The sequence below is a fragment of the Mercurialis annua genome, linkage group LG1-X (assembly GCF_937616625.2).
Source record: "Mercurialis annua linkage group LG1-X, ddMerAnnu1.2, whole genome shotgun sequence".
In the NCBI taxonomy this organism is placed as follows: Eukaryota; Viridiplantae; Streptophyta; class Magnoliopsida; order Malpighiales; family Euphorbiaceae; genus Mercurialis; species Mercurialis annua.
The window spans coordinates 29,862,860-29,874,598 of NC_065570.1; the positions used below are offsets into that span (position 1 = coordinate 29,862,860).

The 11,739-nt window shown below is 31.7% G+C and overlaps 1 long non-coding RNA gene across 1 annotated transcript; it reads left to right on the forward strand.

Moving 5' to 3' along the window:
• Positions 1-838: 838 nt before the first annotated feature.
• Positions 839-1,539, forward strand: LOC130014888 (uncharacterized). Its single transcript, XR_008789595.1, has 2 exons — positions 839-914; positions 1,318-1,539. It is a non-coding gene; the product is annotated as an uncharacterized LOC130014888 (long non-coding RNA).
• Positions 1,540-11,739: the final 10,200 nt, after the last annotated feature.

Consider the following 11,739-nt stretch of genomic DNA (forward strand, 5'->3'; position numbering starts at 1 on the left):
TATTAAATTTGATATTTTTGAATCGTATAATTATCAATTTAAAAACGGATTTTTAATTATCGTTTTGATTTCTAAATTGTCATTTTGTTAACATTATTTTTAAATTTAAAAATAATATTAGTATCGATTTTCATTTAAATTGTTTTTCATTATCATATTTTGAAAATAATAATTATATCTTAACCTATATTCGTATAATTATTTGGGCAATTATTATTTTATTTATTATTAGCTTAACATGCCAGTTTGGCTAAGTTACATTTTAGCTTCCAATTATTTTTCTTATCGTATTTTAGTTAAGTATTTAGTTGTAATTTTGGTTACTTGAAGTTAAAGCTATTGGGTTTCGTTTTAAATTTTAATTATTATTATCATGAAGTTGTTTCGATAATTATAAACTATGGTTTATAATTGGATAATATATATTTATTTTATCAAGGTTATTTTTGGGAATTATAAACTCTGATTTATATTTTGATAAAATATTTAGGTCGGGTTAGACTTGGGTCACCCGACATGTGACGTAGCTTGGTAGTTATTGGTAACTCGGCTAACCCAATATTTGAGGAAATGAATTTAAGTTATTATTTACTTGTTATTTAAGTAAAATTTTCAGGAACGGATTTTAAAGCGGAAACCCAATAGAGTTGGCTTATTTATTTTTGAGTATTACATTACTCGATGTGGTTCGTTTTTTACTCGGGTCATTACGTGATTAATTGTTTATTCTATTCTAGCTATGTTTATGCTTGACTCGATATTGTGCTAGTCCTATGTGGTGTCTAGTACTCTCTAGAGTTAGGGGTTGATTTTAATAATTGTTTTTACTCTGTTCTTAGACTCGTCGACTGTGCGTGCTTCAGAGTCGATTCAGGTTTTGTCGCTTGCCAGGTTTTCACGTGGATAAGCAAGCAGTGAGTTTGTAGTGCTATTTACCGCTTTATTAAGTACCGCATCATATTTTAATATTATAAATGTTTGTGAACTGTTTTTACGGATTATGGATCTGGATTGAAACGAGCTACTCGATAGGCTTGTATCGAGACTGTGTGCACCGGTAAGTACTCTGGGAAACGGCAGACTAAAGTCTTGCTTACGCTGGTATATTTATATGACGAGGATTTGTTCCCGTCCACTCTGGGTTTATCGGTATGCTATGTCATACTCACGCTGGGATCATTTCAATACTATTTTCCATAATCATATTATATTAGTATAAAAATGTTTTGATTTAAGGGTTTTAAACTTAATAAATATAAATAGTATTGCGAACTCATCTCAGTATATCTGACCCCGTTGTTTTCCCAAATTTTCCAGGTTTATGATTTGAAAGCTGGTCCACTCCGATTCTTTTGATTCCTCGGAAGTTTTTATGTTATTTAAACTAGTTACTGTTTTCGAACTCTTAGACCGCAGTAGAACTAGTTTATATATTACATTCAATATTACACTTTGGGATTGTCGAATTTGATCGACTATTTATTATTGGCATGTTTACTCTGGAATACTTTATTATAATATTTAAAGCATGCTGTGGAATATTCAGATATTTAAATTATTTATATTAGAACTGTATTATAAATTGCTAGACTTAGGTTGGAGTCTCGGTTGCCTCCGAGCAGTTTTCTGCAGGTTTAAATGTGTATTTGATTTCCGCGAGGCTTGCTACGGGTTTTGGTACAACCATACCCATACCCTAGCGCCGGTCACGATTCCTGAAATTGGGTCGTGACAAAGTTGGTGTCAGAGCTTTAGTTTCGAACTAAGGCCAATTTTTTTTTGCATGTTATGTGTTTATCGTTTTAAGGCATGTTAAATGTTATTATTGTGTCATAGGATCTACTGCAGAATTAGGTTCATGTCTTGTCTTTGAAACGTCATCTTTTGATTTTAAAACTTTCTGCCTACAACGATAGGATTGCGTCAAGTCAGTCATTATTTTTGCTTTGATTTGATGCTTTTATTGATGTTATTTTACTTGGATGATTTTAATTGCTTTTGATTTCTCGGGAAATCTTATTTGGTAATTTTCTTTAAGTCATGCTTTGGCATGATGTTATTTTCTTTTCATGTTGTTGATGTGTTTTACTGGGTGATAATATCCTGGCTTTTATGCCTTTAATTAATTGTTGAGGTTGAATTATTTTTTGAGTATTTCTGGCGTTGGCCGAGAGTCTTGAGTTTAAAAATGATATTTTGTCAGATTTGACATTGTTTCGGGTTTAAATGATTTTTAACTGATTTTTTTTCTCCACGTTTTGTGGATTACGTTGCTGGCCACGTATTAGTTTTAAATTTCCTTAAGAAAATTTCTTTGGCCTAACGGGTATTATGACCCATACAGTTCAATGGGTAGTCTGTACATGACACCCTAATATATTATTTTCCGTAATTTCACCAGTGAAATGAAATCCGTTTATTTCAAAGCTTTTACATCTGACTAAGGATTGAAAAAGGGTTGTTATTTCGAAGTAAAATGAAATTCTTGTATTTTAAAAATAAAAATGTTGGTGTTTTTAAAATGATTGTTTTGAAATAATATTATTTTAAAGGCGATATCGATTCGATAATTAACATTAATTTCATAATTTTACCATATTTCGATTTGTCAACACTTTTGCGTTGCTGGTCTTATGATTGATTTACTAATTTTGATTGAAGCCAATATATCTGAAAAGATTGTTAAAGAATAATTATTTTTCCACTTGGACGATGAGTTGAAATTATTACTTTGGGTGACGTCGAGCTACCTATTTTGAAAATATTGAGATTCATTTTCAAAAGGTTTATTTTTTTCGGATTTGAAAATGTGTCGTATACGTTTTATAAATAGTTATTGCGGTTTTGACTTGGGTCACCCAAATTTGGAGATGAGCTTGGAAGTTTTAATTACTCGGATAACTCGATGATTTATAAATTGAGGCGTTTGGAAAATTTTATAATCATTGTTTTATAAAAGCAGTTTTCCGGAAAATGACTTTTAAAACTGTGGGGCTCGACATGAACTCAAAATCTATTTTGTTAATTTTATATTTCGAACTAGGTTCGGATGCGTACTTTCGGATCAATATCAGAAATTGTCTTGATCAGATTTGACGTTTTGAGCATGTTATTACATTATTTAATATTTTAATCATTTTTGGGCTATTTGAGTTTGTTGCCATCTCGGTATGAATTTGTTGATCAGATAAGATGTTGCATGCTAAATTCTTTTGGTAATAATTTGTTTACCTACTCTAATGATGATTTGTTTTATTGAATGATTCTTGGGTGGCTTTTAATTGTGTAAAAAAAAAAATTCATGACTTATATTACTGTGCTCTTATTAAGTCTCACCTTTTTTGGTTAAGTTATGTCATAGTAGTAATTATTCTTGTTTGCCTCACTGTGTGGAGTATCACTTGAGGACATTACGTTCTTGCTTTCTTTGGCTTAATTTCGGTGTTGGTGTTGATGTGCGATTTGAATCTTTGTTTAGACCCTGCGATTATTTTAGATGTAGTAAATGGTTTAGCCGGATTTAACGTTTGAACCTTGGGAATCTAGATCAGTGAGTTCTATATCAAGAAATTTGAGAAGCGACATTTCACAATTGTTAGTGGATTCTGTATAAGAATCTATCTAGGTTTGAGGATGGTGTTGTGAGATAATATTACTCAATACCGGTGGAATAATTCTAATCGTGGGTGTTGCCTTATGCGTTAAGCTTTGAGCATTATCTGTTTAGGTTGAGTTCGTTGTGAGAGATTCGGAGTATCGACATTTTCGGCTGTTGGCATTATAGGAATAGTTATGGAATCTGTAGATCGAGATTGATCAGTGTAGTAATACACTGGTATTTTCACTTAGGTAGATCGGTGAAATACCGAAACTGATGGTGGAGTTGTGAACGTGGTCGTGTTACCTTGTTGTCATTGGAAAAAAATTCAATGTGATGTGAGGTGGAACTCGTTTTAGGTAAATTTTAGTTTCATTATTGATTTGAGTTATTTTCGTTAATGACGATTCAGATTGGTGGACTATGATAATGGAGATGCGCAAATATGTCAAGATGGACGAGTGCACGTCTCACAGAGTGTAATGTCTAGAAAATGTTTCGAAGAAAAATTAATTTCAGATGTTAATTTGTTAAAGTAATTAAAATATTTTTATCACGTAATTGTGCCCAGACATGTCATGAACATGCATTTGAAATGCCACGAATAGGAAACTTCATTGAGCATTGAGTTGATCACTAATTAAAAGAGAATAAATAATTGATACATCCATTTAGTAAATTCATCACGGCATTAGATGATTAGCGTTGAATGCAACTCTTTGGGGATGAGAGCTGTCATCACCCTGGCGCACAATTATGTAAAATAAATTTTATCAGTAAGACTTTTCAGGAAAAATATTTTGTTATAAACTCGCGAGTTATATTTTGAAAATGGTGTTTAAAAAGTCGATGAACTTCAAACGATTTTGAAATTTTTATCTGGTGGTTATCTAGACAGGTACTCTGTGATGATGGTGGTGATTTAAGAGAAATACATTGTAAGGATTTATTCAATATTGTCGGAGTATCAATATTTGGTAAATAGGAGCCATGGTTATAAGGTTGCACTCGAGGTTTAGATCAGATTAAAGGATTGTGCCAACTTAGAGTATATAATTTGAGGAGATTTATATTTAAGGAAATTGGTTATGCTCTACGTGTTTATTTACACTGAAAGATTTAAAAGGAATTTTATTTTAACAGATTTGATTTATGTCCAAAAGGTTTTGATACCGATATGGAAATTATTTCGTAAACGAATGGATTCTTTTTGAAAAAAAAAAATATTGAGGATGAAATATTTGTTGTCAGGAGTTTAAGTTATGTATTCCTTTGAATTGGTGTGCTTCTGATCTTAGTTAGTTGAACTAGGAAGAGTTTAGCGGTATTTAGTTTTCAGTCATTATTTTATGAGAGCATATTCGATCAGAATGACATTTTGATTTGCTGTTAAGTCTTTTCTATGAGGTGATTAGTGTTGTGACCACTTTAAGTGATATAGTGCGTAGGCGTTAAGGGATGTAAAACTAATTCACGTAAGAGTGTCGGTATGTTTTGGTTTGTAACATTGGAGTTTAGATTACTTTGATCCCATTTGAATCTTGAGATTTTCCCTACAATTGTAGTGTTACTTTGGTAGTCTTTGGGATTTGAGCCTGTTAATTTAAATTTTCCTCGTTAGCATATCGGTTATTTTTCAAATGGAAATAAATTTCTGATTCGTTCACTCGTGGTGTTTAAGAAGTCGTTTGAGGTACCAAATTTTTGAACTAAGAATTTTTCGCGTATGCGTGTGGTGATCATTCGAATTTTCGACTCAGTTTTAAATTCGAAGTCGTATTTCTATAAGTTGGGGAGAATGTCCGTAAAATTTTCAGCGTGTTTTCGGTTATATTATGTTTTGTTTCGATTAACTCTCCTCAGTTGTCTTTGTGATAGAATGACCTTGGGTCAGAGTTTGGTTTAATCTATTGAATTGCGGTGGTGTTTTGCTTAGGTTGATTTAGGCGGTTTTTATTTCGTTTCCGTTGAGTCATCACCTGGTCATAAAGTGATTTTGGAAATCGGAATTAATATGCGTAGTTTTCTTTTTCGTTTCGTCCAGGACGTGTTGCTCCATATTTTGAAACAAATCTAAATGTTTCACCTTTTTAGCAATTTAAGCCAAACGTTTACAAACGTTACGAAACAAATACAAGTGTCTCACCTTTTTAGAAATTTAAGCCAAAATTTACAAACGTTATGCAATTTAAATGTTTCAACTTTTTAGCGATGTAAGCCAAACATTTACAAACATTACGAAACCAATCCAAACGTTTCACCTTTTTAGCAATTTTAGCCAAACGTTTACAAACGTTACGAAACAAATCCAAACGTTTTGCCTTTTTAGCAATTTAAGCCAAACGTTTACAAACGTTACGAAACAAATCCAAGCATTTCACCTTTTTAGCGATTTTAGCCAAACGGTTACAAACGTTACGAAACAAAACCAAACGTTTAAAACGTTACGAAACAAATATAAATGTTTCACATTTTTAGCAATTTAAACCAAATTCTTTCAAACGTTACAAAAAAAAATCAATCGTTTCACCTTTTTAGCAAATTACGCCAAACATTTACAAACGTTACGAAACAAAACCAAACATTTCATCTTTTTGGCGATTTAAGCCAAACGTTTGCATATGTTACGAAACAAAACCAAACGTATAAAACGTTACTAAAACAAATGTTACGAATCAAATCCAAACGTTTACAGACATTATGAAAAAAAACCAAACGTTTCACCTTTTTAGCGATTAAAGCCAAACGTATAAAATGTTTCAAAATAAATCCAAACGTTTCCCCTTTTTAGCAATTTAAACCAAACGTATAAAACGTTACGAAACAAATCCAAATGTTTCACCTTTTTAGCAATTTAAGCCAAACGTTTATAAACGTTACAAAACAAATCCAAATGTTTCACCTTTTTAGAAATTTAAGCCAAATGTTTACAAAGGTTACAAAACAAAACAAAACATCACACCTTTTTAGCAATTTAATAGAAACATTTACAAATGTTACCAAAAAAATCCAAACGTTTCCCCTTTTTAGTGATTTAAGCCAAAAGTTTACAAACATTACGAAACAAATCCAAGCGTTTTACCTTTTAAGCAATTAAAACCAAACGTATAAAACGTTATGAAACAAATCCAGATGTTTCTTACTTTTAGCAATTTAAGCCAAACGTTTACAAACGTTACAAAACAAATCCAAACGTTTTACCTTATTAGCAATTAACCCAAACATTAACAAACGTTACAAAACAAATCCAAACGTTTAAACTTTCTAGCGAAATAAGCCAATCGTTTACAAACATTAAGAAACAAATCCAAACGTTTCACCTTTTTAGCGATTTAAGCGAAACGTTTACAAACGTTACGAAACAAATCCAAACGTTTCACCTTTTTAGAGATTTATGTCAAACGGTTACAAAGGTTACAAAACAAATTCAAACGCGCCACCTTTTTAGCAATTTAAGTAAAAAATTTACAAACATTACGAAATGAATCCAAACGTTTCACCTTTTTAGCAATTTAAGCCAAACGTTTACAAAAGTTATAAAACAAATCGAAACGTTTTACCTTTTTACCGATTTAAGCCAAACATTTACCAAGGTTACGAAACAAATCCAAACGTTTCACCTTTTTAGCTATTTAAGCCAAGTGTTTACAAAATGTTACGAAACAAATCCAAACGTTTCGCATTTTTATCAATTTTAGCCAAACGTTTACTAAAGTTACGAAACAAATACAAACGTTTCCCATTTTAGCGATTTAAGGCGAACGTTTACAAACGTTACGAAACAAAAGCAAATGTTTAAAACGTTATGAAACAAATCCAAATGTTTCACCTTTTTAGCAATTTAAGCCAAAGGTTTACAAATGTTACGAAACAAATCCAAATGTTTCACCTTTTTAGGGATTTAAGCCAAACGTTTACAAGCGTTACGAAATAAAACAAAACGTTTAAAACGTTACGAAACAATTCCAAACGTTTCACATTATTAGTGATTTAAGCCAAACGTTTACAAACGTTATGAAATAAAACCAAGTGTTTCACCTTTTCAGCAATTTAAGCAAAACATTTACAAACGTTACGAAACAAATCCAAGCGTTTAACCTTTGTAGCACTTTAAGCCAAACGTTTATAAACGTTACGAAACAAATCCAAGCGTTTCGCCTTTTAAACAATTTAAGCCCAACGTTTACAAACGTCACGACACAAATCCAAATATTTCACCTTTTTAGCGATTTAAACCAAACGTTTACAAACGTATGAAACAAATCCAAACGTTTCACCTTTTTAGCGATTTAAGCCTAACGTTTACAAACATTACAAACAAATCCAAGCGTTTCACCTTTTTAGCAATTTAAGCCAAACAATTGCAAACGTTACGAAACAAATCCAAGCGTTTCACCTTTTTAGCAATTTAAGCCAAACATATACAAACGTTCGAAACAAATCCAAACGTTTCCATTTTTTAGGGATTCAAGCCAAACGTTTACAAATGTTACGAAACAAAATCCAAACGTTTAACCTTTTATTGATTCAAGCCAAACGTTTACAAACGTTGCGAAACAAATCCAAACTTTTCACCTTTTTAGCGATTTAAGCAAAACCTTTACAAACGTTACCAAAAAATCCAAACGTTTCCCCTTTTTAGCGATTCAAGCCAAACGTTTACAAACGTTACAAAATAAATCCAAACATTTCACCTTAATAGCAATATAAGCCAAACGTTTGCAAACATTGCGAAACAAATCCAAACGTTTCACCTTTTTAGAGATTTATGCCAAACGGTTACAAAGGTTACAAAACAAATTCAAACGTGCCACCTTTTTAGCAATTTAAGCAATAAAATTTACAAACATTACGAAGCGAATCCAAACGTTTCACCTTTTTTAGCAATTTAAGCCAAACGTTTACAAAAGTTATAAAACAAATCCAAACGTATTACCTTTTTACCGATTTAAGCCAAACATTTACCAAGGTTATGAAACAAATCCAAACGTTTCACCTTTTTAGCTATTTAAGCCAAGTGTTTACAAAATGTTATGAAACAAATCCAAACGTTTCACGTTTTTTGCTATTTAAGCCAAGTGTTTACAAAATGTTACGAAACAAATCCAAGCGTTTCACCTTTTTAGCAATTTAAGCCAAACGTATAAAATGTTCGAAACAAATCCAAACGGTTCCATTTTTTAGGGATTCAAGCCAAACGTTTACAAATGTTACGAAACAAAATCCAAACGTTTAACCTTTTAGCGATTCAAGCCAAAGGTTTACAAACTTTACGAAACAAATCCAAACTTTTCACCTTTTTAGCGATTTAAGCAAAACCTTTACAAACGTTACCAAAAAATCCAAACGTTTCCCCTTTTTAGCGATTCAAGCCAAACGTTTACAAACGTTACAAAATAAATCCAAACATTTCACCTTATTAGCAATATAAGCCAAACGTTTGCAAACATTGCGAAACGAATCCAAATGTTTCACCTTTTTAGCGATTTAAGCCAAACGTATACAAATAATACAAAACAAATCCCAACGTTTCCCCATTTTAGCAATTTAAGCCAAACTTTAAAACGTTACGAAACAAATCCAAACATTTCACCTTTTTAGCAATTTAAGCCAAACGTTTACAAACATTACGAAACAAATCCAAGCGTTTCACCTTTTTAGCAATTTAAGCCAAAACTTTACAAACGTAACGGAATAAAACCAAGCGTTTCCCTTTTTTTATTGTTTTAAGCCAAACGTTTACAAACGCACACAACAAATAAAAACGCTTCACCTTTTTAGCGATTGAACCCAAACATTTACAAACGTTACGAAACAAATCGAAACGTTTGACCTTTTTAGCGATTTACGCCAAACGTTTACAAACATCACGAAACAAAACCAAACGTTTCACATTTTTAGCGATTTAAGCCAAACACTACACGACAAATCCAAAACGTTTCACCTTTTTAGCGATTTAAGCAAAACATTTACAAACGTTACGAAACAAAACCAAACATTTCACCTTTTTGGCGATTTAAGCCAAACGTTTGCATATGTTACGAAACAAAACCAAACGTTTAAAACGTTACTAAAACAAATGTTACGAATCAAATCCAAACGTTTACAGACATTACGAAAAAAAACCAAACGTTTCACCTTTTTAGCGATTAAAGCCAAACGTATAAAACGTTTCAAAATAAATCCAAACATTTCACCTTTTTAGCAATTTAAACCAAACGTATAAAACGTTACGAAACAAATCCAAACGTTTCCTATTTTTAGTAATTCAAGCCAAACGTTTAGAAACGTTACAAAACAAATCCAAATGTTTCACCTTTTTAGCAATTTAAGCCAAACGTTTATAAACGTTACAAAACAAATCCAAATGTTTCACCTTTTTTGAAATTTAAGCCAAATGTTTACAAAGGTTACAAAACAAAACCAAACATTACACCTTTTTAGCAATTTAATAGAAACGTTTACAAATGTTACCAAAAAAATCCAAACGTTTCCCCTTTTTAGTGATTTAAGCCAAACGTTTACAGACATTACGAAACAAATCCAAGCGTTTTACCTTTTAAGCAATTTAAACCAAACGTATAAAACGTTATGAAACAAATCCAGATGTTTCCTACTATTAGCAATTTAAGCCAAACGTTTACAAACGTTACAAAACAAATCCAAACGTTTTACCTTTTTAGCAATTTAAGCCAAACATATACAAACATTACAAAACAAATCCAAACGTTTAAACTTTCTAGCGAATTAAGCCAATCGTTTACAAACATTAAGAAACAAATCCAAACGTTTCACCTTTTTAGAGATTTAAGCGAAACGTTTACAAACGTTACGAAACAAATCTAAACGTTTCACCTTTTTAGAGATTTATGCCAAACGGTTACAAAAGTTACAAAACAAATTCAAACGTGCCACTTTTTTAGCAATTTAAGCAAAAAATTTACAAACATTACGAAACGAATCCAAACGTTTCACCTTTTTAGCAATTTAAGCCAAACGTTTACAAAAGTTATAAAAACAAATCCAAACGTTTTACCTTTTTACCGATTTAAGCCAAACATTTACCAAGGTTATGAAACAAATCCAAACGTTTCACCTTTTTAGCTAAACAAATCCAAACGTTTCACGTTTTTTGCTATTTAAGCCAAGTGTTTACAAAATGTTACGAAACAAATCCAAGCGTTTCACCTTTTTAGCAATTTAAGCCAAACGTTTACAAACATTACAAACAAATCCAAGCGTTTCACCTTTTTAGCAATTTAAGCCAAACATTTGCAAATGTTACGAAACAAATCCAAGCGTTTCACCTTTTTAGCAATTTAAGCCAAACATATACAAACGTTCGAAACAAATCCAAACGTTTCCATTTTTTAGGGATTCAAGCCAAACGTTTACAAATGTTACGAAACAAAATCCAAACGTTTAACCTTTTAGCGATTCAAGCCAAACGTTTACAAACGTTACGAAACAAATCCAAACTTTTCACCTTTTTAGCGATTTAAGCAAAACCTTTACAAACGTTACCAAAAAATCCAAACGTTTCTCCTTTTTAGCGATTCAAGCCAAACGTTTACAAACGTTACAAAATAAATCCAAACATTTCACCTTAATAGCAATATAAGCCAAACGTTTGCAAACATTGCGAAACAAATCCAAACGTTTCACCTTTTTAGAGATTTATGCCAAACGGTTACAAAGGTTACAAAACAAATTCAAACGTGCCACCTTCTTAGCAATTTAAGCAAAAAATTTACAAACATTACGAAGCGAATCCAAACGTTTCACCTTTTTTAGCAATTTAAGCCAAACGTTTACAAAAGTTATAAAACAAATCCAAACGTATTACCTTTTTACCGATTTAAGCCAAACATTTACCAAGGTTATGAAACAAATCCAAACGTTTCACCTTTTTAGCTATTTAAGCCAAGTGTTTACAAAATGTTATGAAACAAATCCAAACGTTTCACGTTTTTTGCTATTTAAGCCAAGTGTTTACAAAATGTTACGAAACAAATCCAAGTGTTTCACCTTTTTAGCAATTTAAGCCAAACGTATAAAATGTTCGAAACAAATCCAAACGGTTCCATTTTTTAGGGATTCAAGCCAAACGTTTACAAATGTTACGAAACAAAATCCAAACG